Below are 23,864 nucleotides of genomic sequence, written 5' to 3'. Positions count from 1 at the left end.
TCAGGAAGTGAGCCATTTCTCAATTGCCTTTCAAAACTGCAAGGTCTAGCCGACTAGATGCTTAAAAGTACAAAACTCACAAGGCCCAGAGCCTACGGCCACACCACACTGAATGCGCCCGATCTCGTCTGATCTCGGAAGCTAAGCAGTGTCGGGCCTCGTTAGTACCTGGATGGGAGACCGCCTGAGAATACCAGGTGCTGTAGGCTTTTTTGTGCTCCAAGTTCAGGAAGTGAGCCATTTCTCAATTGCCTTTCAAAACTGCAAGGTCTAGCTGACTAGATGCTTAAAAGTACAAAACTCACTAGGCCCAGAGCCTACGGCCACACCACACTGATTGCGCCCGATCTTGTCTGATCTTGGAAGCTAAGCAGTGTCTGGCCTAGTTAGTACCTGGATGGGAGACCACCTGGGAATACCAGGTGCTGTAGGCTTTTTTGTGCTCCAAGTTCAGGAAGTGAGCCATTTCACAATTGCCTTTCAAAACTGCAAGGTCTAGCCGACTAGATGCTTAAAAGTACAAAACTCACTAGGCCCAGAGCCTACGGCCACACCACACTGAATGCGCCCGATCTCGGAAGCTAAGCAGGGTCGGGCCTAGTTAGTACCTGGATGGGAGACTGCATGGGAATACCAGGTGCTGTAGGCTTTTTTGTGCTCCATGATTAGTAATTGCGCAACTTCTCAATTATTTTTCAAATTTGGTATGTTTCCAAAATAATTGTATCCCGTTTTATAGCGGAAATGTTGGACAACATCATGAGGGCTGGAGCTACCTTTTTACATAGAATTAGCATACAGGTAGTGTGTTAATGGGTAATAAATCGACTTTCACATGTAATGCAGTACAGAGAATATTGAGTCCTTCAAGAGGCATGAAAGAAAACCATTATTGTGTTGATTGTTCTCTCCACCTCCCTGCAACAGACACAGGATGGATGAATTAAAGTTATCCTACCAGACATAGGAGTCCTGAATGGGCCCACCAGTCTTATATATCTCGCCTGATCGAGCCTGATCGAGCGATGAGCGTGGTATCATGTTGCAAGTGGCTGCATGGCTTAGCTTACTAAATGCAAATGCATAAGAGTAATATTCTTAGCATTCCTAGAGCCTACGGCCACACCACACTGAATGCACCCGATCTCGTCTGATCTCGGAAGTTAAGCAGTGTCAGGCCTAGTTAGTACCTGGATGGGAGACCGCCTGGGAATACCAGGTGCTGTAGGCTTTTTTGTGCTCCAAGTTCAGGAAGTGAGCCCTTTCTCAATTGCCTTTTAAAACTGCAAGGTCTAGCCGACTAGATGCTTAAAAGTACAAAACTCACTAGGCCCAGAGCCTACGGCCACACCACACTGAATGCGCCTGATCTCGTCTGATCTCAGAAGCTAAGCAGTGTCGGGCCTAGTTAGTACCTGGATGGGAGACCGCCTGGGAATACCAGGTGCTGTAGGCTTTTTTGTACTCCAAGTTCAGGAAGTGAGCCATTTCTCAATTGCCTTTCAAAACTGCAAGGTCTAGCCGACTAGATGCTTAAAAGTACAAAACTCACAAGGCCCAGAGCCTACGGCCACACCACACTGAATGCGCCCGATCTCGTCTGATCTCGGAAGCTAAGCAGTGTTGGGCCTCGTTAGTACCTGGATGGGAGACCGCCTGGGAATACCAGGTGCTGTAGGCTTTTTTGTGCTCCAAGTTCAGGAAGTGAGCCATTTCTCAATTGCCTTTCAAAACTGCAAGGTCTAGCTGACTAGATGCTTAAAAGTACAAAACTCACTAGGCCCAGAGCCTACGGCCACACCACACTGATTGCGCCCGATCTCGTCTGATCTCGGAAGCTAAGCAGTGTCGGGCCTAGTTAGTACCTGGATGGGAGACCACCTGGGAATACCAGGTGCTGTAGGCTTTTTTGTGCTCCAAGTTCAGGAAGTGAGCCATTTCACAATTGCCTTTCAAAACTGCAAGGTCTAGCCGACTAGATGCTTAAAAGTACAAAACTCACTAGGTCTAGAGCCTACGGCCACACCACACTGAATGCGCCTGATCTCGTCTGATCTCAGAAGCTAAGCAGTGTCGGGCCTAGTTAGTACCTGGATGGGAGACCGCCTGGGAATACCAGGTGCTGTAGGCTTTTTTGTACTCCAAGTTCAGGAAGTGAGCCATTTCTCAATTGCCTTTCAAAACTGCAAGGTCTAGCCGACTAGATGCTTAAAAGTACAAAACTCACAAGGCCCAGAGCCTACGGCCACACCACACTGAATGCGCCCGATCTCGTCTGATCTCGGAAGCTAAGCAGTGTCGGGCCTCGTTAGTACCTGGATGGGAGACCGCCTGAGAATACCAGGTGCTGTAGGCTTTTTTGTGCTCCAAGTTCAGGAAGTGAGCCATTTCTCAATTGCCTTTCAAAACTGCAAGGTCTAGCTGACTAGATGCTTAAAAGTACAAAACTCACTAGGCCCAGAGCCTACGGCCACACCACACTGATTGCGCCCGATCTCGTCTGATCTTGGAAGCTAAGCAGTGTCGGGCCTAGTTAGTACCTGGATGGGAGACCACCTGGGAATACCAGGTGCTGTAGGCTTTTTTGTGCTCCAAGTTCAGGAAGTGAGCCATTTCGCAATTGCCTTTCAAAACTGCAAGGTCTAGCCGACTAGATGCTTAAAAGTACAAAACTCACTAGGCCCAGAGCCTACGGCCACACCACACTGAATGCGCCCGATCTCGGAAGCTAAGCAGGGTCGGGCCTAGTTAGTACCTGGATGGGAGACTGCATGGGAATACCAGGTGCTGTAGGCTTTTTTGTGCTCCATGATTAGTAATTGCGCAACTTCTCAATTATTTTTCAAATTTGGTATGTTTCCAAAATAATTGTATCCCGTTTTATAGCGGAAATGTTGGACAACATCATGAGGGCTGGAGCTACCTTTTTACATAGAATTAGCATACAGGTAGTGTGTTCATGGGTAATAAATCGACTTTCACATGTAATGCAGTACAGAGAATATTGAGTCCTTCAAGAGGCATGAAAGAAAACCATTATTGTGTTGATTGTTCTCTCCACCTCCCTGCAACAGACACAGGATGGATGAATTAAAGTTATCCTACCAGACATAGGAGTCCTGAATGGGCCCACCAGTCTTATATATCTCGCCTGATCGAGCCTGATCGAGCGATGAGCGTGGTATCATGTTGCAAGTGGCTGCATGGCTTAGCTTACTAAATGCAAATGCATAAGAGTAATATTCTTAGCATTCCTAGAGCCTACGGCCACACCACACTGAATGCACCCGATCTCGTCTGATCTCGGAAGTTAAGCAGTGTCAGGCCTAGTTAGTACCTGGATGGGAGACCGCCTGGGAATACCAGGTGCTGTAGGCTTTTTTGTGCTCCAAGTTCAGGAAGTGAGCCCTTTCTCAATTGCCTTTTAAAACTGCAAGGTCTAGCCGACTAGATGCTTAAAAGTACAAAACTCACTAGGCCCAGAGCCTACGGCCACACCACACTGAATGCGCCTGATCTCGTCTGATCTCAGAAGCTAAGCAGTGTCGGGCCTAGTTAGTACCTGGATGGGAGACCGCCTGGGAATACCAGGTGCTGTAGGCTTTTTTGTACTCCAAGTTCAGGAAGTGAGCCATTTCTCAATTGCCTTTCAAAACTGCAAGGTCTAGCCGACTAGATGCTTAAAAGTACAAAACTCACAAGGCCCAGAGCCTACGGCCACACCACACTGAATGCGTCTGATCTCGGAAGCTAAGCAGTGTCGGGCCTCGTTAGTACTTGGATGGGAGACCGCCTGGGAATACCAGGTGCTGTAGGCTTTTTTGTGCTCCAAGTTCAGGAAGTGAGCCATTTCTCAATTGCCTTTCAAAACTGCAAGGTCTAGCTGACTAGATGCTTAAAAGTACAAAACTCACAAGGCCCAGAGCCTACGGCCACACCACACTGATTGCGCCCGATCTAGTCTGATCTCGGAAGCTAAGCAGTGTCGGGCCTAGTTAGTACCTGGATGGGAGACCACCTGGGAATACCAGGTGCTGTAGGCTTTTTTGTGCTCCAAGTTCAGGAAGTGAGCCATTTCACAATTGCCTTTCAAAACTGCAAGGTCTAGCCGACTAGATGCTTAAAAGTACAAAACTCCCTAGGCCCAGAGCCTACGGCCACACCACACTGAATGCGCCCGATCTCGGAAGCTAAGCAGGGTCGGGCCTAGTTAGTACCTGGATGGGAGACTGCCTGGGAATACCAGGTGCTGTAGGCTTTTTTGTGCTCCATGATTAGTAATTGCGCAACTTCTCAATTATTTTTCAAATTTGGTATGTTTCCAAAATAATTGTATCCCGTTTTATAGCGGAAATGTTGGACAACATCATGAGGGCTGGAGCTACCTTTTTACATAGAATTAGCATACAGGTAGTGTGTTAATGGGTAATAAATCGACTTTCACATGTAATGCAGTACAGAGAATATTGAGTCCTTCAAGAGGCATGAAAGAAAACCATTATTGTGTTGATTGTTCTCTCCACCTCCCTGCAACAGACACAGGATGGATGAATTAAAGTTATCCTACCAGACATAGGAGTCCTGAATGGGCCCACCAGTCTTATATATCTCGCCTGATCGAGCCTGATCGAGCGATGAGCGTGGTATCATGTTGCAAGTGGCTGCATGGCTTAGCTTACTAAATGCAAATGCATAAGAGTAATATTCTTAGCATTCCTAGAGCCTACGGCCACACCACACTGAATGCACCCGATCTCGTCTGATCTCGGAAGTTAAGCAGTGTCAGGCCTAGTTAGTACCTGGATGGGAGACCGCCTGGGAATACCAGGTGCTGTAGGCTTTTTTGTGCTCCAAGTTCAGGAAGTGAGCCCTTTCTCAATTGCCTTTTAAAACTGCAAGGTCTAGCCGACTAGATGCTTAAAAGTACAAAACTCACTAGGCCCAGAGCCTACGGCCACACCACACTGAATGCGCCTGATCTCGTCTGATCTCAGAAGCTAAGCAGTGTCGGGCCTAGTTAGTACCTGGATGGGAGACCGCCTGGGAATACCAGGTGCTGTAGGCTTTTTTGTACTCCAAGTTCAGGAAGTGAGCCATTTCTCAATTGCCTTTCAAAACTGCAAGGTCTAGCCGACTAGATGCTTAAAAGTACAAAACTCACAAGGCCCAGAGCCTACGGCCACACCACACTGAATGCGCCCGATCTCGTCTGATCTCGGAAGCTAAGCAGTGTCGGGCCTCGTTAGTACCTGGATGGGAGACGGCCTGGGAATACCAGGTGCTATAGGCTTTTTTGTGCTCCAAGTTCAGGAAGTGAGCCATTTCTCAATTGCCTTTCAAAACTGCAAGGTCTAGCTGACTAGATGCTTAAAAGTACAAAACTCACTAGGCCCAGAGCCTACGGCCACACCACACTGATTGCGCCCGATCTCGTCTGATCTCGGAAGCTAAGCAGTGTCGGGCCTAGTTAGTACCTGGATGGGAGACCACCTGGGAATACCAGGTGCTGTAGGCTTTTTTGTGCTCCAAGTTCAGGAAGTGAGCCATTTCACAATTGCCTTTCAAAACTGCAAGGTCTAGCCGACTAGATGCTTAAAAGTACAAAACTCACTAGGTCTAGAGCCTACGGCCACACCACACTGAATGCGCCTGATCTCGTCTGATCTCAGAAGCTAAGCAGTGTCGGGCCTAGTTAGTACCTGGATGGGAGACCGCCTGGGAATACCAGGTGCTGTAGGCTTTTTTGTACTCCAAGTTCAGGAAGTGAGCCATTTCTCAATTGCCTTTCAAAACTGCAAGGTCTAGCCGACTAGATGCTTAAAAGTACAAAACTCACAAGGCCCAGAGCCTACGGCCACACCACACTGAATGCGCCCGATCTCGTCTGATCTCGAAAGCTAAGCAGTGTCGGGCCTCGTTAGTACCTGGATGGGAGACCGCCTGAGAATACCAGGTGCTGTAGGCTTTTTTGTGCTCCAAGTTCAGGAAGTGAGCCATTTCTCAATTGCCTTTCAAAACTGCAAGGTCTAGCTGACTAGATGCTTAAAAGTACAAAACTCACTAGGCCCAGAGCCTACGGCCACACCACACTGATTGCGCCCGATCTCGTCTGATCTCGGAAGCTAAGCAGTGTCGGGCCTAGTTAGTACCTGGATGGGAGACCACCTGGGAATACCAGGTGCTGTAGGCTTTTTTGTGCTCCAAGTTCAGGAAGTGAGCCATTTCACAATTGCCTTTCAAAACTGCAAGGTCTAGCCGACTAGATGCTTAAAAGTACAAAACTCACTAGGCCCAGAGCCTACGGCCACACCACACTGAATGCGCCCGATCTCGGAAGCTAAGCAGGGTCGGGCCTAGTTAGTACCTGGATGGGAGACTGCCTGGGAATACCAGGTGCTGTAGGCTTTTTTGTGCTCCATGATTAGTAATTGCGCAACTTCTCAATTATTTTTCAAATTTGGTATGTTTCCAAAATAATTGTATCCCGTTTTATAGCGGAAATGTTGGACAACATCATGAGGGCTGGAGCTACCTTTTTACATAGAATTAGCATACAGGTAGTGTGTTCATGGGTAATAAATCGACTTTCACATGTAATGCAGTACAGAGAATATTGAGTCCTTCAAGAGGCATGAAAGAAAACCATTATTGTGTTGATTGTTCTCTCCACCTCCCTGCAACAGACACAGGATGGATGAATTAAAGTTATCCTACCAGACATAGGAGTCCTGAATGGGCCCACCAGTCTTATATATCTCGCCTGATCGAGCCTGATCGAGCGATGAGCGTGGTATCATGTTGCAAGTGGCTGCATGGCTTAGCTTACTAAATGCAAATGCATAAGAGTAATATTCTTAGCATTCCTAGAGCCTACGGCCACACCACACTGAATGCACCCGATCTCGTCTGATCTCGGAAGTTAAGCAGTGTCAGGCCTAGTTAGTACCTGGATGGGAGACCGCCTGGGAATACCAGGTGCTGTAGGCTTTTTTGTGCTCCAAGTTCAGGAAGTGAGCCCTTTCTCAATTGCCTTTTAAAACTGCAAGGTCTAGCCGACTAGATGCTTAAAAGTACAAAACTCACTAGGCCCAGAGCCTACGGCCACACCACACTGAATGCGCCTGATCTCGTCTGATCTCAGAAGCTAAGCAGTGTCGGGCCTAGTTAGTACCTGGATGGGAGACCGCCTGGGAATACCAGGTGCTGTAGGCTTTTTTGTACTCCAAGTTCAGGAAGTGAGCCATTTCTCAATTGCCTTTCAAAACTGCAAGGTCTAGCCGACTAGATGCTTAAAAGTACAAAACTCACAAGGCCCAGAGCCTACGGCCACACCACACTGAATGCGTCCGATCTCGTCTGATCTCGGAAGCTAAGCAGTGTCGGGCCTCGTTAGTACTTGGATGGGAGACCGCCTGGGAATACCAGGTGCTGTAGGCTTTTTTGTGCTCCAAGTTCAGGAAGTGAGCCATTTCTCAATTGCCTTTCAAAACTGCAAGGTCTAGCTGACTAGATGCTTAAAAGTACAAAACTCACAAGGCCCAGAGCCTACGGCCACACCACACTGATTGCGCCCGATCTAGTCTGATCTCGGAAGCTAAGCAGTGTCGGGCCTAGTTAGTACCTGGATGGGAGACCACCTGGGAATACCAGGTGCTGTAGGCTTTTTTGTGCTCCAAGTTCAGGAAGTGAGCCATTTCACAATTTCCTTTCAAAACTGCAAGGTCTAGCCGACTAGATGCTTAAAAGTACAAAACTCACTAGGCCCAGAGCCTACAGCCACACCACACTGAATGCGCCCGATCTCGGAAGCTAAGCAGGGTCGGGCCTAGTTAGTACCTGGATGGGAGACTGCCTGGGAATACCAGGTGCTGTAGGCTTTTTTGTGCTCCATGATTAGTAATTGCGCAACTTCTCAATTATTTTTCAAATTTGGTATGTTTCCAAAATAATTGTATCCCGTTTTATAGCGGAAATGTTGGACAACATCATGAGGGCTGGAGCTACCTTTTTACATAGAATTAGCATACAGGTAGTGTGTTCATGGGTAATAAATCGACTTTCACATGTAATGCAGTACAGAGAATATTGAGTCCTTCAAGAGGCATGAAAGAAAACCATTATTGTGTTGATTGTTCTCTCCACCTCCCTGCAACAGACACAGGATGGATGAATTAAAGTTATCCTACCAGATATAGGAGTCCTGAATGGGCCCACCAGTCTTATATATCTCGCCTGATCGAGCGATGAGCGTGGTATCATGTTGCAAGTGGCTGCATGGCTTAGCTTACTAAATGCAAATGCATAAGAGTAATATTCTTAGCATTCCTAGAGCCTACGGCCACACCACACTGAATGCACCCGATCTCGTCTGATCTCGGAAGTTAAGCAGTGTCAGGCCTAGTTAGTACCTGGATGGGAGACCGCCTGGGAATACCAGGTGCTGTAGGCTTTTTTGTGCTCCAAGTTCAGGAAGTGAGCCCTTTCTCAATTGCCTTTTAAAACTGCAAGGTCTAGCCGACTAGATGCTTAAAAGTACAAAACTCACTAGGCCCAGAGCCTACGGCCACACCACACTGAATGCGTCTGATCTCAGAAGCTAAGCAGTGTCGGGCCTAGTTAGTACCTGGATGGGAGACCGCCTGGGAATACCAGGTGCTGTAGGCTTTTTTGTACTCCAAGTTCAGGAAGTGAGCCATTTCTCAATTGCCTTTCAAAACTGCAAGGTCTAGCCGACTAGATGCTTAAAAGTACAAAACTCACAAGGCCCAGAGCCTACGGCCACACCACACTGAATGCGTCCGAACTCGTCTGATCTCGGAAGCTAAGCAGTGTCGGGCCTCGTTAGTACTTGGATGGGAGACCGCCTGGGAATACCAGGTGCTGTAGGCTTTTTTGTGCTCCAAGTTCAGGAAGTGAGCCATTTCTCAATTGCCTTTCAAAACTGCAAGGTCTAGCTGACTAGATGCTTAAAAGTACAAAACTCACAAGGCCCAGAGCCTACGGCCACACCACACTGATTGCGCCCGATCTAGTCTGATCTCGAAAGCTAAGCAGTGTCGGGCCTAGTTAGTACCTGGATGGGAGAACACCTGGGAATACCAGGTGCTGTAGGCTTTTTTGTGCTCCAAGTTCAGGAAGTGAGCCATTTCACAATTGCCTTTCAAAACTGCAAGGTCTAGCCGACTAGATGCTTAAAAGTACAAAACTCACTAGGCCCAGAGCCTACGGCCACACCACACTGAATGCGCCCGATCTCGGAAGCTAAGCAGGGTCGGGCCTAGTTAGTACCTGGATGGGAGACTGCCTGGGAATACCAGGTGCTGTAGGCTTTTTTGTGCTCCATGATTAGTAATTGCGCAACTTCTCAATTATTTTTCAAATTTGGTATGTTTCCAAAATAATTGTATCCCGTTTTATAGCGGAAATGTTGGACAACATCATGAGGGCTGGAGCTACCTTTTTACATAGAATTAGCATACAGGTAGTGTGTTAATGGGTAATAAATCGACTTTCACATGTAATGCAGTACAGAGAATATTGAGTCCTTCAAGAGGCATGAAAGAAAACCATTATTGTGTTGATTGTTCTCTCCACCTCCCTGCAACAGACACAGGATGGATGAATTAAAGTTATCCTACCAGACATAGGAGTCCTGAATGGGCCCACCAGTCTTATATATCTCGCCTGATCGAGCCTGATCGAGCGATGAGCGTGGTATCATGTTGCAAGTGGCTGCATGGCTTAGCTTACTAAATGCAAATGCATAAGAGTAATATTCTTAGCATTCCTAGAGCCTACGGCCACACCACACTGAATGCACCCGATCTCGTCTGATCTCGGAAGTTAAGCAGTGTCAGGCCTAGTTAGTACCTGGATGGGAGACCGCCTGGGAATACCAGGTGCTGTAGGCTTTTTTGTGCTCCAAGTTCAGGAAGTGAGCCCTTTCTCAATTGCCTTTTAAAACTGCAAGGTCTAGCCGACTAGATGCTTAAAAGTACAAAACTCACTAGGCCCAGAGCCTACGGCCACACCACACTGAATGCGCCTGATCTCGTCTGATCTCAGAAGCTAAGCAGTGTCGGGCCTAGTTAGTACCTGGATGGGAGACCGCCTGGGAATACCAGGTGCTGTAGGCTTTTTTGTACTCCAAGTTCAGGAAGTGAGCCATTTCTCAATTGCCTTTCAAAACTGCAAGGTCTAGCCGACTAGATGCTTAAAATTACAAAACTCACAAGGCCCAGAGCCTACGGCCACACCACACTGAATGCACCCGATCTCGTTTGATCTCGGAAGCTAAGCAGTGTCGGGCCTCGTTAGTACCTGGATGGGAGACCGCCTGGGAATACCAGGTGCTGTAGGATTTTTTGTGCTCCAAGTTCAGGAAGTGAGCCATTTCTCAATTGCCTTTCAAAACTGCAAGGTCTAGCTGACTAGATGCTTAAAAGTACAAAACTCACTAGGCCCAGAGCCTACGGCCACACCACACTGATTGCGCCCGATCTCGTCTGATCTCGGAAGCTAAGCAGTGTCGGGCCTAGTTACTACCTGGATGGGAGACCACCTGGGAATACCAGGTGCTGTAGGCTTTTTTGTGCTCCAAGTTCAGGAAGTGAGCCATTTCACAATTGCCTTTCAAAACTGCAAGGTCTAGCCGACTAGATGCTTAAAAGTACAAAACTCACTAGGTCTAGAGCCTACGGCCACACCACACTGAATGTGTCTGATCTCAGAAGCTAAGCAGTGTCGGGCCTCGTTAGTACCTGGATGGGAGACCGCCTGAGAATACCAGGTGCTGTAGGCTTTTTTGTGCTCCAAGTTCAGGAAGTGAGCCATTTCTCAATTGCCTTTCAAAACTGCAAGGTCTAGCTGACTAGATGCTTAAAAGTACAAAACTCACAAGGCCCAGAGCCTACGGCCACACCACACTGATTGCGCCCGATCTAGTCTGATCTCGGAAGCTAAGCAGTGTCGGGCCTAGTTAGTACCTGGATGGGAGACCACCTGGGAATACCAGGTGCTGTAGGCTTTTTTGTGCTCCAAGTTCAGGAAGTGAGCCATTTCACAATTGCTTTTCAAAACTGCAAGGTCTAGCCGACTAGATGCTTAAAAGTACAAAACTCACGAGGCCCAGAGCCTACGGCCACACCACACTGAATGCGCCCGATCTTGGAAGCTAAGCAGGGTCGGGCCTAGTTAGTACCTGGATGGGAGACTGCCTGGGAATACCAGGTGCTGTAGGCTTTTTTGTGCTCCATGATTAGTAATTGCGCAACTTCTCAATTATTTTTCAAATTTGGTATGTTTCCAAAATAATTGTATCCCGTTTTATAGCGGAAATGTTGGACAACATCATGAGGGCTGGAGCTACCTTTTTACATAGAATTAGCATACAGGTAGTGTGTTAATGGGTAATAAATCGACTTTCACATGTAATGCAGTACAGAGAATATTGAGTCCTTCAAGAGGCATGAAAGAAAACCATTATTGTGTTGATTGTTCTCTCCACCTCCCTGCAACAGACACAGGATGGATGAATTAAAGTTATCCTACCAGACATAGGAGTCCTGAATGGGCCCACCAGTCTTATATATCTCGCCTGATCGAGCCTGATCGAGCGATGAGCGTGGTATCATGTTGCAAGTGGCTGCATGGCTTAGCTTACTAAATGCAAATGCATAAGAGTAATATTCTTAGCATTCCTAGAGCCTACGGCCACACCACACTGAATGCACCCGATCTCGTCTGATCTCGGAAGTTAAGCAGTGTCAGGCCTAGTTAGTACCTGGATGGGAGACCGCCTGGGAATACCAGGTGCTGTAGGCTTTTTTGTGCTCCAAGTTCAGGAAGTGAGCCCTTTCTCAATTGCCTTTTAAAACTGCAAGGTCTAGCCGACTAGATGCTTAAAAGTACAAAACTCACTAGGCCCAGAGCCTACGGCCACACCACACTGAATGCGCCTGATCTCGTCTGATCTCAGAAGCTAAGCAGTGTCGGGCCTAGTTAGTACCTGGATGGGAGACCGCCTGGGAATACCAGGTGCTGTAGGCTTTTTTGTACTCCAAGTTCAGGAAGTGAGCCATTTCTCAATTGCCTTTCAAAACTGCAAGGTCTAGCCGACTAGATGCTTAAAAGTACAAAACTCACAAGGCCCAGAGCCTACGGCCACACCACACTGATTGCGCCCGATCTCGTCTGATCTCGGAAGCTAAGCAGTGTCGGGCCTAGTTAGTACCTGGATGGGAGACCACCTGGGAATACCAGGTGCTGTAGGCTTTTTTGTGCTCCAAGTTCAGGAAGTGAGCCATTTCACAATTGCCTTTCAAAACTGCAAGGTCTAGCCGACTAGATGCTTAAAAGTACAAAACTCACTAGGTCTAGAGCCTACGGCCACACCACAATGAATGCGCCTGATCTCGTCTGATCTCAGAAGCTAAGCAGTGTCGGGCCTAGTTAGTACCTGGATGGGAGACCGCCTGGGAATACCAGGTGCTGTAGGCTTTTTTGTACTCCAAGTTCAGGAAGTGAGCCATTTCTCAATTGCCTTTCAAAACTGCAAGGTCTAGCCGACTAGATGCTTAAAAGTACAAAACTCACAAGGCCCAGAGCCTACGGCCACACCACACTGAATGCGCCCGATCTCGTCTGATCTCGGAAGCTAAGCAGTGTCGGGCCTCGTTAGTACCTGGATGGGAGACCGCCTGAGAATACCAGGTGCTGTAGGCTTTTTTGTGCTCCAAGTTCAGGAAGTGAGCCATTTCTCAATTGCCTTTCAAAACTGCAAGGTCTAGCTGACTAGATGCTTAAAAGTACAAAACTCACTAGGCCCAGAGCCTACGGCCACACCACACTGATTGCGCCCGATCTCGTCTGATCTTGGAAGCTAAGCAGTGTCGGGCCTAGTTAGTACCTGGATGGGAGACCACCTGGGAATACCAGGTGCTGTAGGCTTTTTTGTGCTCCAAGTTCAGGAAGTGAGCCATTTCACAATTGCCTTTCAAAACTGCAAGGTCTAGCCGACTAGATGCTTAAAAGTACAAAACTCACAAGGCCCAGAGCCTACGGCCACACCACACTGAATGCGCCCGATCTCGTCTGATCTCGGAAGCTAAGCAGTGTCGGGCCTCGTTAGTACCTGGATGGGAGACCGCCTGAGAATACCAGGTGCTGTAGGCTTTTTTGTGCTCCAAGTTCAGGAAGTGAGCCATTTCTCAATTGCCTTTCAAAACTGCAAGGTCTAGCTGACTAGATGCTTAAAAGTACAAAACTCACTAGGCCCAGAGCCTACGGCCACACCACACTGATTGCGCCCGATCTCGTCTGATCTTGGAAGCTAAGCAGTGTCGGGCCTAGTTAGTACCTGGATGGGAGACCACCTGGGAATACCAGGTGCTGTAGGCTTTTTTGTGCTCCAAGTTCAGGAAGTGAGCCATTTCACAATTGCCTTTCAAAACTGCAAGGTCTAGCCGACTAGATGCTTAAAAGTACAAAACTCACTAGGCCCAGAGCCTACGGCCACACCACACTGAATGCGCCCGATCTCGGAAGCTAAGCAGGGTCGGGCCTAGTTAGTACCTGGATGGGAGACTGCCTGGGAATACCAGGTGCTGTAGGCTTTTTTGTGCTCCATGATTAGTAATTGCGCAACTTCTCAATTATTTTTCAAATTTGGTATGTTTCCAAAATAATTGTATCCCGTTTTATAGCGGAAATGTTGGACAACATCATGAGGGCTGGAGCTACCTTTTTACATAGAATTAGCATACAGGTAGTGTGTTCATGGGTAATAAATCGACTTTCACATGTAATGCAGTACAGAGAATATTGAGTCCTTCAAGAGGCATGAAAGAAAACCATTATTGTGTTGATTGTTCTCTCCACCTCCCTGCAACAGACACAGGATGGATGAATTAAAGTTATCCTACCAGACATAGGAGTCCTGAATGGGCCCACCAGTCTTATATATCTCGCCTGATCGAGCCTGATCGAGCGATGAGCGTGGTATCATGTTGCAAGTGGCTGCATGGCTTAGCTTACTAAATGCAAATGCATAAGAGTAATATTCTTAGCATTTCTAGAGCCTACGGCCACACCACACTGAATGCACCCGATCTCGTCTGATCTCGGAAGTTAAGCAGTGTCAGGCCTAGTTAGTACCTGGATGGGAGACCGCCTGGGAATACCAGGTGCTGTAGGCTTTTTTGTGCTCCAAGTTCAGGAAGTGAGCCCTTTCTCAATTGCCTTTTAAAACTGCAAGGTCTAGCCGACTAGATGCTTAAAAGTACAAAACTCACTAGGCCCAGAACCTACGGCCACACCACACTGAATGCGCCTGATCTCGTCTGATCTCAGAAGCTAAGCAGTGTTGGGCCTAGTTAGTACCTGGATGGGAGACCGCCTGGGAATACCAGGTGCTGTAGGCTTTTTTGTACTCCAAGTTCAGGAAGTGAGCCATTTCTCAATTGCCTTTCAAAACTGCAAGGTCTAGCCGACTAGATGCTTAAAAGTACAAAACTCACAAGGCCCAGAGCCTACGGCCACACCACACTGAATGCGTCCGATCTCGTCTGATCTCGGAAGCTAAGCAGTGTCGGGCCTCGTTAGTACTTGGATGGGAGACCGCCTGGGAATACCAGGTGCTGTAGGCTTTTTTGTGCTCCAAGTTCAGGAAGTGAGCCATTTCTCAATTGCCTTTCAAAACTGCAAGGTCTAGCTGACTAGATGCTTAAAAGTACAAAACTCACAAGGCCCAGAGCCTACGGCCACACCACACTGATTGCGCCCGATCTAGTCTGATCTCGGAAGTTAAGCAGTGTCGGGCCTAGTTAGTACCTGGATGGGAGACCACCTGGGAATACCAGGTGCTGTAGGCTTTTTTGTGCTCCAAGTTCAGGAAGTGAGCCATTTCACAATTGCCTTTCAAAACTGCAAGGTCTAGCCGACTAGATGCTTAAAAGTACAAAACTCACTAGGCCCAGAGCCTACGGCCACACCACACTGAATGCGCCCGATCTCGGAAGCTAAGCAGGGTCGGGCCTAGTTAGTACCTGGATGGGAGACTGCCTGGGAATACCAGGTGCTGTAGGCTTTTTTGTGCTCCATGATTAGTAATTGCGCAACTTCTCAATTATTTTTCAAATTTGGTATGTTTCCAAAATAATTGTATCCCGTTTTATAGCGGAAATGTTGGACAACATCATGAGGGCTGGAGCTACCTTTTTACATAGAATTAGCATACAGGTAGTGTGTTAATGGGTAATAAATCGACTTTCACATGTAATGCAGTACAGAGAATATTGAGTCCTTCAAGAGGCATGAAAGAAAACCATTATTGTGTTGATTGTTCTCTCCACCTCCCTGCAACAGACACAGGATGGATGAATTAAAGTTATCCTACCAGACATAGGAGTCCTGAATGGGCCCACCAGTCTTATATATCTCGCCTGATCGAGCCTGATCGAGCGATGAGCGTGGTATCATGTTGCAAGTGGCTGCATGGCTTAGCTTAATAAATGCAAATGCATAAGAGTAATATTCTTAGCATTCCTAGAGCCTACGGCCACACCACACTGAATGCACCCGATCTCGTCTGATCTCGGAAGTTAAGCAGTGTCAGGCCTAGTTAGTACTTGGATGGGAGACCGCCTGGGAATACCAGGTGCTGTAGGCTTTTTTGTGCTCCAAGTTCAGGAAGTGAGCCCTTTCTCAATTGCCTTTTAAAACTGCAAGGTCTAGCCGACTAGATGCTTAAAAGTACAAAACTCACTAGGCCCAGAGCCTACGGCCACACCACACTGAATGCGCCTGATCTCGTCTGATCTCAGAAGCTAAGCAGTGTCGGGCCTAGTTAGTACCTGGATGGGAGACCGCCTGGGAATACCAGGTGCTGTAGGCTTTTTTGTACTCCAAGTTCAGGAAGTGAGCCATTTCTCAATTGCCTTTCAAAACTGCAAGGTCTAGCCGACTAGATGCTTAAAAGTACAAAACTCACAAGGCCCAGAGCCTACGGCCACACCACACTGAATGCGCCCGATCTCGTCTGATCTCGGAAGCTAAGCAGTGTCGGGCCTCGTTAGTACCTGGATGGGAGACCGCCTGGGAATACCAGGTGCTGTAGGCTTTTTTGTGCTCCAAGTTCAGGAAGTGAGCCATTTCTCAATTGCCTTTCAAAACTGCAAGGTCTAGCTGACTAGATGCTTAAAAGTACAAAACTCACTAGGCCCAGAGCCTACGGCCACACCACACTGATTGCGCCCGATCTCGTCTGATCTCGGAAGCTAAGCAGTGTCGGGCCTAGTTAGTACCTGGATGGGAGACCACCTGGGAATACCAGGTGCTGTAGGCTTTTTTGTGCTCCAAGTTCAGGAAGTGAGCCATTTCACAATTGCCTTTCAAAACTGCAAGGTCTAGCCGACTAGATGCTTAAAAGTACAAAACTCACTAGGTCTAGAGCCTACGGCCACACCACACTGAATGCGCCTGATCTCGTCTGATCTCAGAAGCTAAGCAGTGTCGGGCCTAGTTAGTACCTGGATGGGAGACCGCCTGGGAATACCAGGTGCTGTAGGCTTTTTTGTACTCCAAGTTCAGGAAGTGAGCCATTTCTCAATTGCCTTTCAAAACTGCAAGGTCTAGCCGACTAGATGCTTAAAAGTACAAAACTCACAAGGCCCAGAGCCTACGGCCACACCACACTGAATGCGCCCGATCTCGTCTGATCTCGGAAGCTAAGCAGTGTCGGGCCTCGTTAGTACCTGGATGGGAGACCGCCTGAGAATACCAGGTGCTGTAGGCTTTTTTGTGCTCCAAGTTCAGGAAGTGAGCCATTTCTCAATTGCCTTTCAAAACTGCAAGGTCTAGCTGACTAGATGCTTAAAAGTACAAAACTCACTAGGCCCAGAGCCTACGGCCACACCACACTGATTGCGCCCGATCTCGTCTGATCTCGGAAGCTAAGCAGTGTCGGGCCTAGTTAGTACCTGGATGGGAGACCACCTGGGAATACCAGGTGCTGTAGGCTTTTTTGTGCTCCAAGTTCAGGAAGTGAGCCATTTCACAATTGCCTTTCAAAACTGCAAGGTCTAGCTGACTAGATGCTTAAAAGTACAAAACTCACTAGGCCCAGAGCCTACGGCCACACCACACTGAATGCGCCCGATCTCGGAAGCTAAGCAGGGTCGGGCCTAGTTAGTACCTGGATGGGAGACTGCCTGGGAATACCAGGTGCTGTAGGCTTTTTTGTGCTCCATGATTAGTAATTGCGCAACTTCTCAATTATTTTTCAAATTTGGTATGTTTCCAAAATAATTGTATCCCGTTTTATAGCGGAAATGTTGGACAACATCATGAGGGCTGGAGCTACCTTTTTACATAGAATTAGCATACAGGTAGTGTGTTCATGGGTAATAAATCGACTTTCACATGTAATGCAGTACAGAGAATATTGAGTCCTTCAAGAGGCATGAAAGAAAACCATTATTGTGTTGATTGTTCTCTCCACCTCCCTGCAACAGACACAGGATGGATGAATTAAAGTTATCCTACCAGACATAGGAGTCCTGAATGGGCCCACCAGTCTTATATATCTCGCCTGATCGAGCCTGATCGAGCGATGAGCGTGGTATCATGTTGCAAGTGGCTGCATGGCTTAGCTTACTAAATGCAAATGCATAAGAGTAATATTCTTAGCATTCCTAGAGCCTACGGCCACACCACACTGAATGCACCCGATCTCGTCTGATCTCGGAAGTTAAGCAGTGTCAGGCCTAGTTAGTACCTGGATGGGAGACCGCCTGGGAATACCAGGTGCTGTAGGCTTTTTTGTGCTCCAAGTTCAGGAAGTGAGCCCTTTCTCAATTGCCTTTTAAAACTGCAAGGTCTAGCCGACTAGATGCTTAAAAGTACAAAACTCACTAGGCCCAGAGCCTACGGCCACACCACACTGAATGCGCCTGATCTCGTCTGATCTCAGAAGCTAAGCAGTGTCGGGCCTAGTTAGTACCTGGATGGGAGACCGCCTGGGAATACCAGGTGCTGTAGGCTTTTTTGTACTCCAAGTTCAGGAAGTGAGCCATTTCTCAATTGCCTTTCAAAACTGCAAGGTCTAGCCGACTAGATGCTTAAAAGTACAAAACTCACAAGGCCCAGAGCCTACGGCCACACCACACTGAATGCGTCTGATCTCGGAAGCTAAGCAGTGTCGGGCCTCGTTAGTACTTGGATGGGAGACCGCCTGGGAATACCAGGTGCTGTAGGCTTTTTTGTGCTCCAAGTTCAGGAAGTGAGCCATTTCTCAATTGCCTTTCAAAACTGCAAGGTCTAGCTGACTAGATGCTTAAAAGTACAAAACTCACAAGGCCCAGAGCCTACGGCCACACCACACTGATTGCGCCCGATCTAGTCTGATCTCGGAAGCTAAGCAGTGTCGGGCCTAGTTAGTACCTGGATGGGAGACCGCCTGGGAATACCAGGTGCTGTAGGCTTTTTTGTGCTCCAAGTTCAGGAAGTGAGCCCTTTCTCAATTGCCTTTTAAAACTGCAAGGTCTAGCCGACTAGATGCTTAAAAGTACAAAACTCACTAGGCCCAGAGCCTACGGCCACACCACACTGAATGCGCCTGATCTCGTCTGATCTCAGAAGCTAAGCAGTGTCGGGCCTAGTTAGTACCAGGATGGGAGACCGCCTGGGAATACCAGGTGCTGTAGGCTTTTTTGTACTCCAAGTTCAGGAAGTGAGCCATTTCTCAATTGCCTTTCAAAACTGCAAGGTCTAGCCGACTAGATGCTTAAAAGTACAAAACTCACAAGGCCCAGAGCCTACGGCCACACCACACTGAATGTGCCCGATCTCGTCTGATCTCGGAAGCTAAGCTGTGTCGGGCCTCGTTAGTACCTGGATGGGAGACCGCCTGGGAATACCAGGTGCTGTCGGCTTTTTTGTGCTCCAAGTTCAGGAAGTGAGCCATTTCTCAATTGCCTTTCAAAACTGCAAGGTCTAGCTGACTAGATGCTTAAAAGTACAAAACTCACTAGACCCAGAGCCTACGGCCACACCACACTGATTGCGCCCGATCTCGTCTGATCTTGGAAGCTAAGCAGTGTCGGGCCTAGTTAGTACCTGGATGGGAGACCACCTGGGAATACCAGGTGCTGTAGGCTTTTTTGTGCTCCAAGTTCAGGAAGTGAGCCATTTCACAATTGCCTTTCAAAACTGCAAGGTCTAGCCGACTAGATGCTTAAAAGTACAAAACTCACTAGGTCTAGAGCCTACGGCCACACCACACTGAATGCGTCTGATCTCAGAAGCTAAGCAGTGTCGGGCCTAGTTAGTACCTGGATGGGAGACCGCCTGGGAATACCAGGTGCTGTAGGCTTTTTTGTACTCCAAGTTCAGGAAGTGAGCCATTTCTCAATTGCCTTTCAAAACTGCAAGGTCTAGCCGACTAGATGCTTAAAAGTACAAAACTCACAACGCCCAGAGCCTACGGCCACACCACACTGAATGCGCCCGATCTCGTCTGATCTCGGAAGCTAAGCAGTGTCGGGCCTCGTTAGTACCTGGATGGGAGACCGCCTGAGAATACCAGGTGCTGTAGGCTTTTTTGTGCTCCAAGTTCAGGAAGTGAGCCATTTCTCAATTGCCTTTCAAAACTGCAAGGTCTAGCTGACTAGATGCTTAAAAGTACAAAACTCACTAGGCCCAGAGCCTACGGCCACACCACACTGATTGCGCCCGATCTCGTCTGATCTCGGAAGCTAAGCAGTGTCGGGCCTAGTTAGTACCTGGATGGGAGACCACCTGGGAATACCAGGTGCTGTAGGCTTTTTTGTGCTCCAAGTTCAGGAAGTGAGCCATTTCACAATTTCCTTTCAAAACTGCAAGGTCTAGCCGACTAGATGCTTAAAAGTACAAAACTCACTAGGCCCAGAGCCTACGGCCACACCACACTGAATGCGCCCGATCTCGGAAGCTAAGCAGGGTCGGGCCTAGTTAGTACCTGGATGGGAGACTGCCTGGGAATACCAGGTGCTGTAGGCTTTTTTGTGCTCCATGATTAGTAATTGCGCAACTTCTCAATTATTTTTCAAATTTGGTATGTTTCCAAAATAATTGTATCCCGTTTTATAGCGGAAATGTTGGACAACATCATGAGGGCTGGAGCTACCTTTTTACATAGAATTAGCATACAGGTAGTGTGTTCATGGGTAATAAATCGACTTTCACATGTAATGCAGTACAGAGAATATTGAGTCCTTCAAGAGGCATGAAAGAAAACCATTATTGTGTTGATTGTTCTCTCCACCTCCCTGCAACAGACACAGGATGGATGAATTAAAGTTATCCTACCAGACATAGGAGTCCTGAATGGGCCCACCAGTCTTATATATCTCGCCTGATCGAGCCTGATCGAGCGATGAGCGTGGTATCATGTTGCAAGTGGCTGCATGGCTTAGCTTACTAAATGCAAATGCATAAGAGTAATATTCTTAGCATTCCTAGAGCCTACGGCCACACCACACTGAATGCACCCGATCTCGTCTGATCTCGGAAGTTAAGCAGTGTCAGGCCTAGTTAGTACCTGGATGGGAGACCGCCTGGGAATACCAGGTGCTGTAGGCTTTTTTGTGCTCCAAGTTCAGGAAGTGAGCCCTTTCTCAATTGCCTTTTAAAACTGCAAGGTCTAGCCGACTAGATGCTTAAAAGTACAAAACTCACTAGGCCCAGAGCCTACGGCCACACCACACTGAATGCGCCTGATCTCGTCTGATCTCAGAAGCTAAGCAGTGTCGGGCCTAGTTAGTACCTGGATGGGAGACCGCCTGGGAATACCAGGTGCTGTAGGCTTTTTTGTACTCCAAGTTCAGGAAGTGAGCCATTTCTCAATTGCCTTTCAAAACTGCAAGGTCTAGCCGACTAGATGCTTAAAAGTACAAAACTCACAAGGCCCAGAGCCTACGGCCACACCACACTGAATGCGTCCGATCTCGGGAAGCTAAGCAGTGTCGGGCCTCGTTAGTACTTGGATGGGAGACCGCCTGGGAATACCAGGTGCTGTAGGCTTTTTTGTGCTCCAAGTTCAGGAAGTGAGCCATTTCTCAATTGCCTTTCAAAACTGCAAGGTCTAGCTGACTAGATGCTTAAAAGTACAAAACTCACAAGGCCCAGAGCCTACGGCCACACCACACTGATTGCGCCCGATCTAGTCTGATCTCGGAAGCTAAGCAGTGTCGGGCCTAGTTAGTACCTGGATGGGAGACCACCTGGGAATACCAGGTGCTGTAGGCTTTTTTGTGCTCCAAGTTCAGGAAGTGAGCCATTTCACAATTGCCTTTCAAAACTGCAAGGTCTAGCCGACTAGATGCTTAAAAGTACAAAACTCACTAGGCCCAGAGCCTACGGCCACACCACACTGAATGCGCCCGATCTCGGAAGCTAAGCAGGGTCGGGCCTAGTTAGTACCTGGATGGGAGACTGCCTGGGAATACCAGGTGCTGTAGGCTTTTTTGTGCTCCATGATTAGTAATTGCGCAACTTCTCAATTATTTTTCAAATTTGGTATGTTTCCAAAATAATTGTATCCCGTTTTATAGCGGAAATGTTGGACAACATCATGAGGGCTGGAGCTACCTTTTTACATAGAATTAGCATACAGGTAGTGTGTTAATGGGTAATAAATCGACTTTCACATGTAATGCAGTACAGAGAATATTGAGTCCTTCAAGAGGCATGAAAGAAAACCATTATTGTGTTGATTGTTCTCTCCACCTCCCTGCAACAGACACAGGATGGATGAATTAAAGTTATCCTACCAGACATAGGAGTCCTGAATGGGCCCACCAGTCTTATATATCTCGCCTGATCGAGCCTGATCGAGCGATGAGCGTGGTATCATGTTGCAAGTGGCTGCATGGCTTAGCTTACTAAATGCAATTGCATAAGAGTAATATTCTTAGCATTCCTAGAGCCTACGGCCACACCACACTGAATGCACCCGATCTCGTCTGATCTCGGAAGTTAAGCAGTGTCAGGCATAGTTAGTACCTGGATGGGAGACCGCCTGGGAATACCAGGTGCTGTAGGCTTTTTTTGTGCTCCAAGTTCAGGAAGTGAGCCCTTTCTCAATTGCCTTTTAAAACTGCAAGGTCTAGCCGACTAGATGCTTAAAAGTACAAAACTCACTAGGCCCAGAGCCTACGGCCACACCACACTGAATGCGCCTGATCTCGTCTGATCTCAGAAGCTAAGCAGTGTCGGGCCTAGTTAGTACCTGGATGGGAGACCGCCTGGGAATACCAGGTGCTGTAGGCTTTTTTGTACTCCAAGTTCAGGAAGTGAGCCATTTCTCAATTGCCTTTCAAAACTGCAAGGTCTAGCCGACTAGATGCTTAAAAGTACAAAACTCACAAGGCCCAGAGCCTACGGCCACACCACACTGAATGCGCCCGATCTCGTCTGATCTCGGAAGCTAAGCAGTGTCGGGCCTCGTTAGTACCTGGATGGGAGACCGCCTGGGAATACCAGGTGCTGTAGGCTTTTTTGTGCTCCAAGTTCAGGAAGTGAGCCATTTCTCAATTGCCTTTCAAAACTGCAAGGTCTAGCTGACTAGATGCTTAAAAGTACAAAACTCACTAGGCCCAGAGCCTACGGCCACACCACACTGATTGCGCCCGATCTCGTCTGATCTCGGAAGCTAAGCAGTGTCGGGCCTAGTTAGTACCTGGATGGGAGACCACCTGGGAATACCAGGTGCTGTAGGCTTTTTTGTGCTCCAAGTTCAGGAAGTGAGCCATTTCACAATTGCCTTTCAAAACTGCAAGGTCTAGCCGACTAGATGCTTAAAAGTACAAAACTCACTAGGCCCAGAGCCTACGGCCACACCACACTGAATGCGCCCGATCTCGGAAGCTAAGCAGGGTCGGGCCTAGTTAGTACCTGGATGGGAGACTGCCTGGGAATACCAGGTGCTGTAGGCTTTTTTGTGCTCCATGATTAGTAATTGCGCAACTTCTCAATTATTTTTCAAATTTGGTATGTTTCCAAAATAATTGTATCCCGTTTTATAGCGGAAATGTTGGACAACATCATGAGGGCTGGAGCTACCTTTTTACATAGAATTAGCATACAGGTAGTGTGTTCATGGGTAATAAATCGACTTTCACATGTAATGCAGTACAGAGAATATTGAGTCCTTCAAGAGGCATGAAAGAAAACCATTATTGTGTTGATTGTTCTCTCCACCTCCCTGCAACAGACACAGGATGGATGAATTAAAGTTATCCTACCAGATATAGGAGTCCTGAATGGGCCCACCAGTCTTATATATCTCGCCTGATCGAGCCTGATCGAGCGATGAGCGTGGTATCATGTTGCAAGTGGCTGCATGGCTTAGCTTACTAAATGCAAATGCATAAGAGTAATATTCTTAGCATTCCTAGAGCCTACGGCCACACCACACTGAATGCACCCGATCTCGTCTGATCTCGGAAGTTAAGCAGTGTCAGGCCTAGTTAGTACCTGGATGGGAGACCGCCTGGGAATACCAGGTGCTGTAGGCTTTTTTGTGCTCCAAGTTCAGGAAGTGAGCCCTTTCTCAATTGCCTTTTAAAACTGCAAGGTCTAGCCGACTAGATGCTTAAAAGTACAAAACTCACTAGGCCCAGAGCCTACGGCCACACCACACTGAATGCGCCTGATCTCGTCTGATCTCAGAAGCTAAGCAGTGTCGGGCCTAGTTAGTACCTGTATGGGAGACCGCCTGGGAATACCAGGTGCTGTAGGCTTTTTTGTACTCCAAGTTCAGGAAGTGAGCCATTTCTCAATTGCCTTTCAAAACTGCAAGGTCTAGCCGACTAGATGCTTAAAAGTAC

The 23,864-nt window shown here is 47.8% G+C and overlaps 65 non-coding genes and 21 pseudogenes across 65 annotated transcripts; all 86 read left to right on the top strand.

Annotated features, from left to right (window-relative positions):
• The first annotated feature begins 90 nt into the window (after positions 1 to 90).
• Positions 91 to 209, top strand: LOC138464677 (5S ribosomal RNA). The gene has a single exon (XR_011267255.1). It is a non-coding gene; the product is annotated as a 5S ribosomal RNA (ribosomal RNA).
• A 106-nt stretch (positions 210 to 315) lies between these two features.
• On the top strand, positions 316 to 434 carry LOC138455570 (5S ribosomal RNA; annotated as a pseudogene).
• A 106-nt stretch (positions 435 to 540) lies between these two features.
• LOC138457509 (5S ribosomal RNA) lies at positions 541 to 649 on the top strand (annotated as a pseudogene).
• Positions 650 to 1,112: 463 nt separating this feature from the next.
• Positions 1,113 to 1,231, top strand: LOC138461265 (5S ribosomal RNA). The gene has a single exon (XR_011263890.1). It is a non-coding gene; the product is annotated as a 5S ribosomal RNA (ribosomal RNA).
• A 106-nt stretch (positions 1,232 to 1,337) lies between these two features.
• On the top strand, positions 1,338 to 1,456 carry LOC138464641 (5S ribosomal RNA). Its single transcript, XR_011267218.1, has one exon. It is a non-coding gene; the product is annotated as a 5S ribosomal RNA (ribosomal RNA).
• A 106-nt stretch (positions 1,457 to 1,562) lies between these two features.
• LOC138461160 (5S ribosomal RNA) lies at positions 1,563 to 1,681 on the top strand. The gene has a single exon (XR_011263794.1). It is a non-coding gene; the product is annotated as a 5S ribosomal RNA (ribosomal RNA).
• A 106-nt stretch (positions 1,682 to 1,787) lies between these two features.
• LOC138459900 (5S ribosomal RNA) lies at positions 1,788 to 1,906 on the top strand. The gene has a single exon (XR_011262680.1). It is a non-coding gene; the product is annotated as a 5S ribosomal RNA (ribosomal RNA).
• A 106-nt stretch (positions 1,907 to 2,012) lies between these two features.
• On the top strand, positions 2,013 to 2,131 carry LOC138464629 (5S ribosomal RNA). Its single transcript, XR_011267206.1, has one exon. It is a non-coding gene; the product is annotated as a 5S ribosomal RNA (ribosomal RNA).
• A 106-nt stretch (positions 2,132 to 2,237) lies between these two features.
• LOC138464676 (5S ribosomal RNA) lies at positions 2,238 to 2,356 on the top strand. The gene has a single exon (XR_011267253.1). It is a non-coding gene; the product is annotated as a 5S ribosomal RNA (ribosomal RNA).
• A 106-nt stretch (positions 2,357 to 2,462) lies between these two features.
• Positions 2,463 to 2,581, top strand: LOC138463233 (5S ribosomal RNA). Its single transcript, XR_011265820.1, has one exon. It is a non-coding gene; the product is annotated as a 5S ribosomal RNA (ribosomal RNA).
• Positions 2,582 to 2,687: 106 nt separating this feature from the next.
• LOC138457508 (5S ribosomal RNA) lies at positions 2,688 to 2,796 on the top strand (annotated as a pseudogene).
• A 463-nt stretch (positions 2,797 to 3,259) lies between these two features.
• LOC138461264 (5S ribosomal RNA) lies at positions 3,260 to 3,378 on the top strand. The gene has a single exon (XR_011263888.1). It is a non-coding gene; the product is annotated as a 5S ribosomal RNA (ribosomal RNA).
• A 106-nt stretch (positions 3,379 to 3,484) lies between these two features.
• On the top strand, positions 3,485 to 3,603 carry LOC138464616 (5S ribosomal RNA). Its single transcript, XR_011267194.1, has one exon. It is a non-coding gene; the product is annotated as a 5S ribosomal RNA (ribosomal RNA).
• A 106-nt stretch (positions 3,604 to 3,709) lies between these two features.
• Positions 3,710 to 3,818, top strand: LOC138457673 (5S ribosomal RNA; annotated as a pseudogene).
• Positions 3,819 to 3,924: 106 nt separating this feature from the next.
• LOC138464753 (5S ribosomal RNA) lies at positions 3,925 to 4,043 on the top strand. Its single transcript, XR_011267330.1, has one exon. It is a non-coding gene; the product is annotated as a 5S ribosomal RNA (ribosomal RNA).
• A 106-nt stretch (positions 4,044 to 4,149) lies between these two features.
• On the top strand, positions 4,150 to 4,258 carry LOC138456703 (5S ribosomal RNA; annotated as a pseudogene).
• A 463-nt stretch (positions 4,259 to 4,721) lies between these two features.
• On the top strand, positions 4,722 to 4,840 carry LOC138461263 (5S ribosomal RNA). Its single transcript, XR_011263887.1, has one exon. It is a non-coding gene; the product is annotated as a 5S ribosomal RNA (ribosomal RNA).
• A 106-nt stretch (positions 4,841 to 4,946) lies between these two features.
• LOC138464603 (5S ribosomal RNA) lies at positions 4,947 to 5,065 on the top strand. Its single transcript, XR_011267182.1, has one exon. It is a non-coding gene; the product is annotated as a 5S ribosomal RNA (ribosomal RNA).
• Positions 5,066 to 5,171: 106 nt separating this feature from the next.
• On the top strand, positions 5,172 to 5,290 carry LOC138455321 (5S ribosomal RNA). The gene has a single exon (XR_011261958.1). It is a non-coding gene; the product is annotated as a 5S ribosomal RNA (ribosomal RNA).
• A 106-nt stretch (positions 5,291 to 5,396) lies between these two features.
• LOC138459896 (5S ribosomal RNA) lies at positions 5,397 to 5,515 on the top strand. The gene has a single exon (XR_011262678.1). It is a non-coding gene; the product is annotated as a 5S ribosomal RNA (ribosomal RNA).
• Positions 5,516 to 5,621: 106 nt separating this feature from the next.
• LOC138464590 (5S ribosomal RNA) lies at positions 5,622 to 5,740 on the top strand. Its single transcript, XR_011267170.1, has one exon. It is a non-coding gene; the product is annotated as a 5S ribosomal RNA (ribosomal RNA).
• A 106-nt stretch (positions 5,741 to 5,846) lies between these two features.
• Positions 5,847 to 5,965, top strand: LOC138454556 (5S ribosomal RNA). Its single transcript, XR_011261228.1, has one exon. It is a non-coding gene; the product is annotated as a 5S ribosomal RNA (ribosomal RNA).
• Positions 5,966 to 6,071: 106 nt separating this feature from the next.
• Positions 6,072 to 6,190, top strand: LOC138459884 (5S ribosomal RNA). The gene has a single exon (XR_011262676.1). It is a non-coding gene; the product is annotated as a 5S ribosomal RNA (ribosomal RNA).
• A 106-nt stretch (positions 6,191 to 6,296) lies between these two features.
• On the top strand, positions 6,297 to 6,405 carry LOC138456702 (5S ribosomal RNA; annotated as a pseudogene).
• A 463-nt stretch (positions 6,406 to 6,868) lies between these two features.
• On the top strand, positions 6,869 to 6,987 carry LOC138461262 (5S ribosomal RNA). Its single transcript, XR_011263886.1, has one exon. It is a non-coding gene; the product is annotated as a 5S ribosomal RNA (ribosomal RNA).
• A 106-nt stretch (positions 6,988 to 7,093) lies between these two features.
• On the top strand, positions 7,094 to 7,212 carry LOC138464578 (5S ribosomal RNA). The gene has a single exon (XR_011267158.1). It is a non-coding gene; the product is annotated as a 5S ribosomal RNA (ribosomal RNA).
• Positions 7,213 to 7,318: 106 nt separating this feature from the next.
• On the top strand, positions 7,319 to 7,437 carry LOC138463855 (5S ribosomal RNA). The gene has a single exon (XR_011266439.1). It is a non-coding gene; the product is annotated as a 5S ribosomal RNA (ribosomal RNA).
• Positions 7,438 to 7,543: 106 nt separating this feature from the next.
• On the top strand, positions 7,544 to 7,662 carry LOC138464751 (5S ribosomal RNA). Its single transcript, XR_011267328.1, has one exon. It is a non-coding gene; the product is annotated as a 5S ribosomal RNA (ribosomal RNA).
• A 106-nt stretch (positions 7,663 to 7,768) lies between these two features.
• Positions 7,769 to 7,877, top strand: LOC138457462 (5S ribosomal RNA; annotated as a pseudogene).
• Positions 7,878 to 8,330: 453 nt separating this feature from the next.
• On the top strand, positions 8,331 to 8,449 carry LOC138461261 (5S ribosomal RNA). The gene has a single exon (XR_011263885.1). It is a non-coding gene; the product is annotated as a 5S ribosomal RNA (ribosomal RNA).
• A 106-nt stretch (positions 8,450 to 8,555) lies between these two features.
• LOC138456237 (5S ribosomal RNA) lies at positions 8,556 to 8,664 on the top strand (annotated as a pseudogene).
• A 106-nt stretch (positions 8,665 to 8,770) lies between these two features.
• Positions 8,771 to 8,889, top strand: LOC138454379 (5S ribosomal RNA). Its single transcript, XR_011261059.1, has one exon. It is a non-coding gene; the product is annotated as a 5S ribosomal RNA (ribosomal RNA).
• A 106-nt stretch (positions 8,890 to 8,995) lies between these two features.
• LOC138455686 (5S ribosomal RNA) lies at positions 8,996 to 9,114 on the top strand (annotated as a pseudogene).
• A 106-nt stretch (positions 9,115 to 9,220) lies between these two features.
• On the top strand, positions 9,221 to 9,329 carry LOC138456701 (5S ribosomal RNA; annotated as a pseudogene).
• Positions 9,330 to 9,792: 463 nt separating this feature from the next.
• Positions 9,793 to 9,911, top strand: LOC138461259 (5S ribosomal RNA). Its single transcript, XR_011263884.1, has one exon. It is a non-coding gene; the product is annotated as a 5S ribosomal RNA (ribosomal RNA).
• Positions 9,912 to 10,017: 106 nt separating this feature from the next.
• LOC138464566 (5S ribosomal RNA) lies at positions 10,018 to 10,136 on the top strand. The gene has a single exon (XR_011267146.1). It is a non-coding gene; the product is annotated as a 5S ribosomal RNA (ribosomal RNA).
• A 106-nt stretch (positions 10,137 to 10,242) lies between these two features.
• On the top strand, positions 10,243 to 10,361 carry LOC138464260 (5S ribosomal RNA). Its single transcript, XR_011266842.1, has one exon. It is a non-coding gene; the product is annotated as a 5S ribosomal RNA (ribosomal RNA).
• Positions 10,362 to 10,467: 106 nt separating this feature from the next.
• LOC138463863 (5S ribosomal RNA) lies at positions 10,468 to 10,586 on the top strand. Its single transcript, XR_011266448.1, has one exon. It is a non-coding gene; the product is annotated as a 5S ribosomal RNA (ribosomal RNA).
• A 106-nt stretch (positions 10,587 to 10,692) lies between these two features.
• LOC138458947 (5S ribosomal RNA) lies at positions 10,693 to 10,801 on the top strand (annotated as a pseudogene).
• A 106-nt stretch (positions 10,802 to 10,907) lies between these two features.
• On the top strand, positions 10,908 to 11,026 carry LOC138464750 (5S ribosomal RNA). Its single transcript, XR_011267327.1, has one exon. It is a non-coding gene; the product is annotated as a 5S ribosomal RNA (ribosomal RNA).
• Positions 11,027 to 11,132: 106 nt separating this feature from the next.
• Positions 11,133 to 11,241, top strand: LOC138458190 (5S ribosomal RNA; annotated as a pseudogene).
• A 463-nt stretch (positions 11,242 to 11,704) lies between these two features.
• LOC138461258 (5S ribosomal RNA) lies at positions 11,705 to 11,823 on the top strand. The gene has a single exon (XR_011263883.1). It is a non-coding gene; the product is annotated as a 5S ribosomal RNA (ribosomal RNA).
• A 106-nt stretch (positions 11,824 to 11,929) lies between these two features.
• LOC138464554 (5S ribosomal RNA) lies at positions 11,930 to 12,048 on the top strand. Its single transcript, XR_011267133.1, has one exon. It is a non-coding gene; the product is annotated as a 5S ribosomal RNA (ribosomal RNA).
• Positions 12,049 to 12,154: 106 nt separating this feature from the next.
• LOC138459872 (5S ribosomal RNA) lies at positions 12,155 to 12,273 on the top strand. Its single transcript, XR_011262674.1, has one exon. It is a non-coding gene; the product is annotated as a 5S ribosomal RNA (ribosomal RNA).
• Positions 12,274 to 12,379: 106 nt separating this feature from the next.
• On the top strand, positions 12,380 to 12,498 carry LOC138463097 (5S ribosomal RNA). The gene has a single exon (XR_011265684.1). It is a non-coding gene; the product is annotated as a 5S ribosomal RNA (ribosomal RNA).
• A 106-nt stretch (positions 12,499 to 12,604) lies between these two features.
• On the top strand, positions 12,605 to 12,723 carry LOC138464675 (5S ribosomal RNA). Its single transcript, XR_011267252.1, has one exon. It is a non-coding gene; the product is annotated as a 5S ribosomal RNA (ribosomal RNA).
• Positions 12,724 to 12,829: 106 nt separating this feature from the next.
• LOC138463232 (5S ribosomal RNA) lies at positions 12,830 to 12,948 on the top strand. The gene has a single exon (XR_011265819.1). It is a non-coding gene; the product is annotated as a 5S ribosomal RNA (ribosomal RNA).
• A 106-nt stretch (positions 12,949 to 13,054) lies between these two features.
• Positions 13,055 to 13,173, top strand: LOC138464674 (5S ribosomal RNA). The gene has a single exon (XR_011267251.1). It is a non-coding gene; the product is annotated as a 5S ribosomal RNA (ribosomal RNA).
• A 106-nt stretch (positions 13,174 to 13,279) lies between these two features.
• On the top strand, positions 13,280 to 13,398 carry LOC138463231 (5S ribosomal RNA). The gene has a single exon (XR_011265818.1). It is a non-coding gene; the product is annotated as a 5S ribosomal RNA (ribosomal RNA).
• Positions 13,399 to 13,504: 106 nt separating this feature from the next.
• LOC138456699 (5S ribosomal RNA) lies at positions 13,505 to 13,613 on the top strand (annotated as a pseudogene).
• Positions 13,614 to 14,076: 463 nt separating this feature from the next.
• On the top strand, positions 14,077 to 14,195 carry LOC138461257 (5S ribosomal RNA). The gene has a single exon (XR_011263882.1). It is a non-coding gene; the product is annotated as a 5S ribosomal RNA (ribosomal RNA).
• A 106-nt stretch (positions 14,196 to 14,301) lies between these two features.
• Positions 14,302 to 14,420, top strand: LOC138461847 (5S ribosomal RNA). Its single transcript, XR_011264453.1, has one exon. It is a non-coding gene; the product is annotated as a 5S ribosomal RNA (ribosomal RNA).
• Positions 14,421 to 14,526: 106 nt separating this feature from the next.
• On the top strand, positions 14,527 to 14,645 carry LOC138463852 (5S ribosomal RNA). The gene has a single exon (XR_011266437.1). It is a non-coding gene; the product is annotated as a 5S ribosomal RNA (ribosomal RNA).
• A 106-nt stretch (positions 14,646 to 14,751) lies between these two features.
• LOC138463505 (5S ribosomal RNA) lies at positions 14,752 to 14,870 on the top strand. Its single transcript, XR_011266092.1, has one exon. It is a non-coding gene; the product is annotated as a 5S ribosomal RNA (ribosomal RNA).
• A 106-nt stretch (positions 14,871 to 14,976) lies between these two features.
• LOC138456698 (5S ribosomal RNA) lies at positions 14,977 to 15,085 on the top strand (annotated as a pseudogene).
• A 463-nt stretch (positions 15,086 to 15,548) lies between these two features.
• LOC138459197 (5S ribosomal RNA) lies at positions 15,549 to 15,667 on the top strand. The gene has a single exon (XR_011262553.1). It is a non-coding gene; the product is annotated as a 5S ribosomal RNA (ribosomal RNA).
• Positions 15,668 to 15,773: 106 nt separating this feature from the next.
• LOC138464542 (5S ribosomal RNA) lies at positions 15,774 to 15,892 on the top strand. The gene has a single exon (XR_011267121.1). It is a non-coding gene; the product is annotated as a 5S ribosomal RNA (ribosomal RNA).
• A 106-nt stretch (positions 15,893 to 15,998) lies between these two features.
• On the top strand, positions 15,999 to 16,117 carry LOC138461963 (5S ribosomal RNA). The gene has a single exon (XR_011264568.1). It is a non-coding gene; the product is annotated as a 5S ribosomal RNA (ribosomal RNA).
• Positions 16,118 to 16,223: 106 nt separating this feature from the next.
• Positions 16,224 to 16,342, top strand: LOC138459859 (5S ribosomal RNA). The gene has a single exon (XR_011262672.1). It is a non-coding gene; the product is annotated as a 5S ribosomal RNA (ribosomal RNA).
• A 106-nt stretch (positions 16,343 to 16,448) lies between these two features.
• Positions 16,449 to 16,567, top strand: LOC138464530 (5S ribosomal RNA). Its single transcript, XR_011267109.1, has one exon. It is a non-coding gene; the product is annotated as a 5S ribosomal RNA (ribosomal RNA).
• A 106-nt stretch (positions 16,568 to 16,673) lies between these two features.
• LOC138464673 (5S ribosomal RNA) lies at positions 16,674 to 16,792 on the top strand. Its single transcript, XR_011267250.1, has one exon. It is a non-coding gene; the product is annotated as a 5S ribosomal RNA (ribosomal RNA).
• Positions 16,793 to 16,898: 106 nt separating this feature from the next.
• On the top strand, positions 16,899 to 17,017 carry LOC138459844 (5S ribosomal RNA). Its single transcript, XR_011262669.1, has one exon. It is a non-coding gene; the product is annotated as a 5S ribosomal RNA (ribosomal RNA).
• A 106-nt stretch (positions 17,018 to 17,123) lies between these two features.
• LOC138456697 (5S ribosomal RNA) lies at positions 17,124 to 17,232 on the top strand (annotated as a pseudogene).
• A 463-nt stretch (positions 17,233 to 17,695) lies between these two features.
• LOC138461256 (5S ribosomal RNA) lies at positions 17,696 to 17,814 on the top strand. The gene has a single exon (XR_011263881.1). It is a non-coding gene; the product is annotated as a 5S ribosomal RNA (ribosomal RNA).
• A 106-nt stretch (positions 17,815 to 17,920) lies between these two features.
• Positions 17,921 to 18,039, top strand: LOC138464518 (5S ribosomal RNA). Its single transcript, XR_011267097.1, has one exon. It is a non-coding gene; the product is annotated as a 5S ribosomal RNA (ribosomal RNA).
• Positions 18,040 to 18,145: 106 nt separating this feature from the next.
• LOC138457672 (5S ribosomal RNA) lies at positions 18,146 to 18,254 on the top strand (annotated as a pseudogene).
• A 106-nt stretch (positions 18,255 to 18,360) lies between these two features.
• LOC138464966 (5S ribosomal RNA) lies at positions 18,361 to 18,479 on the top strand. Its single transcript, XR_011267542.1, has one exon. It is a non-coding gene; the product is annotated as a 5S ribosomal RNA (ribosomal RNA).
• A 106-nt stretch (positions 18,480 to 18,585) lies between these two features.
• On the top strand, positions 18,586 to 18,704 carry LOC138461978 (5S ribosomal RNA). Its single transcript, XR_011264581.1, has one exon. It is a non-coding gene; the product is annotated as a 5S ribosomal RNA (ribosomal RNA).
• Positions 18,705 to 18,810: 106 nt separating this feature from the next.
• Positions 18,811 to 18,929, top strand: LOC138455072 (5S ribosomal RNA). Its single transcript, XR_011261717.1, has one exon. It is a non-coding gene; the product is annotated as a 5S ribosomal RNA (ribosomal RNA).
• A 106-nt stretch (positions 18,930 to 19,035) lies between these two features.
• LOC138463230 (5S ribosomal RNA) lies at positions 19,036 to 19,154 on the top strand. Its single transcript, XR_011265817.1, has one exon. It is a non-coding gene; the product is annotated as a 5S ribosomal RNA (ribosomal RNA).
• A 106-nt stretch (positions 19,155 to 19,260) lies between these two features.
• LOC138456236 (5S ribosomal RNA) lies at positions 19,261 to 19,369 on the top strand (annotated as a pseudogene).
• Positions 19,370 to 19,475: 106 nt separating this feature from the next.
• Positions 19,476 to 19,594, top strand: LOC138464670 (5S ribosomal RNA). The gene has a single exon (XR_011267248.1). It is a non-coding gene; the product is annotated as a 5S ribosomal RNA (ribosomal RNA).
• A 106-nt stretch (positions 19,595 to 19,700) lies between these two features.
• LOC138459832 (5S ribosomal RNA) lies at positions 19,701 to 19,819 on the top strand. The gene has a single exon (XR_011262667.1). It is a non-coding gene; the product is annotated as a 5S ribosomal RNA (ribosomal RNA).
• A 106-nt stretch (positions 19,820 to 19,925) lies between these two features.
• LOC138456695 (5S ribosomal RNA) lies at positions 19,926 to 20,034 on the top strand (annotated as a pseudogene).
• A 463-nt stretch (positions 20,035 to 20,497) lies between these two features.
• On the top strand, positions 20,498 to 20,616 carry LOC138461254 (5S ribosomal RNA). The gene has a single exon (XR_011263879.1). It is a non-coding gene; the product is annotated as a 5S ribosomal RNA (ribosomal RNA).
• Positions 20,617 to 20,722: 106 nt separating this feature from the next.
• Positions 20,723 to 20,841, top strand: LOC138464505 (5S ribosomal RNA). The gene has a single exon (XR_011267085.1). It is a non-coding gene; the product is annotated as a 5S ribosomal RNA (ribosomal RNA).
• A 106-nt stretch (positions 20,842 to 20,947) lies between these two features.
• On the top strand, positions 20,948 to 21,057 carry LOC138458700 (5S ribosomal RNA; annotated as a pseudogene).
• Positions 21,058 to 21,163: 106 nt separating this feature from the next.
• On the top strand, positions 21,164 to 21,282 carry LOC138464748 (5S ribosomal RNA). The gene has a single exon (XR_011267326.1). It is a non-coding gene; the product is annotated as a 5S ribosomal RNA (ribosomal RNA).
• Positions 21,283 to 21,388: 106 nt separating this feature from the next.
• Positions 21,389 to 21,497, top strand: LOC138456694 (5S ribosomal RNA; annotated as a pseudogene).
• A 463-nt stretch (positions 21,498 to 21,960) lies between these two features.
• LOC138465077 (5S ribosomal RNA) lies at positions 21,961 to 22,079 on the top strand. Its single transcript, XR_011267653.1, has one exon. It is a non-coding gene; the product is annotated as a 5S ribosomal RNA (ribosomal RNA).
• Positions 22,080 to 22,186: 107 nt separating this feature from the next.
• On the top strand, positions 22,187 to 22,305 carry LOC138464493 (5S ribosomal RNA). Its single transcript, XR_011267073.1, has one exon. It is a non-coding gene; the product is annotated as a 5S ribosomal RNA (ribosomal RNA).
• A 106-nt stretch (positions 22,306 to 22,411) lies between these two features.
• Positions 22,412 to 22,530, top strand: LOC138461962 (5S ribosomal RNA). The gene has a single exon (XR_011264567.1). It is a non-coding gene; the product is annotated as a 5S ribosomal RNA (ribosomal RNA).
• Positions 22,531 to 22,636: 106 nt separating this feature from the next.
• Positions 22,637 to 22,755, top strand: LOC138459820 (5S ribosomal RNA). The gene has a single exon (XR_011262665.1). It is a non-coding gene; the product is annotated as a 5S ribosomal RNA (ribosomal RNA).
• Positions 22,756 to 22,861: 106 nt separating this feature from the next.
• LOC138456693 (5S ribosomal RNA) lies at positions 22,862 to 22,970 on the top strand (annotated as a pseudogene).
• Positions 22,971 to 23,433: 463 nt separating this feature from the next.
• On the top strand, positions 23,434 to 23,552 carry LOC138461253 (5S ribosomal RNA). Its single transcript, XR_011263878.1, has one exon. It is a non-coding gene; the product is annotated as a 5S ribosomal RNA (ribosomal RNA).
• A 106-nt stretch (positions 23,553 to 23,658) lies between these two features.
• On the top strand, positions 23,659 to 23,777 carry LOC138462670 (5S ribosomal RNA). Its single transcript, XR_011265265.1, has one exon. It is a non-coding gene; the product is annotated as a 5S ribosomal RNA (ribosomal RNA).
• Positions 23,778 to 23,864: the final 87 nt, after the last annotated feature.

This window comes from Ambystoma mexicanum, chromosome 4p, assembly GCF_040938575.1.
Source record: "Ambystoma mexicanum isolate Mex_15411 chromosome 4p, UKY_AmexF1_1, whole genome shotgun sequence".
Classification (NCBI taxonomy): domain Eukaryota; kingdom Metazoa; phylum Chordata; class Amphibia; order Caudata; family Ambystomatidae; genus Ambystoma; species Ambystoma mexicanum.
This window is presented reverse-complemented; position numbering and strand designations above follow the sequence as displayed.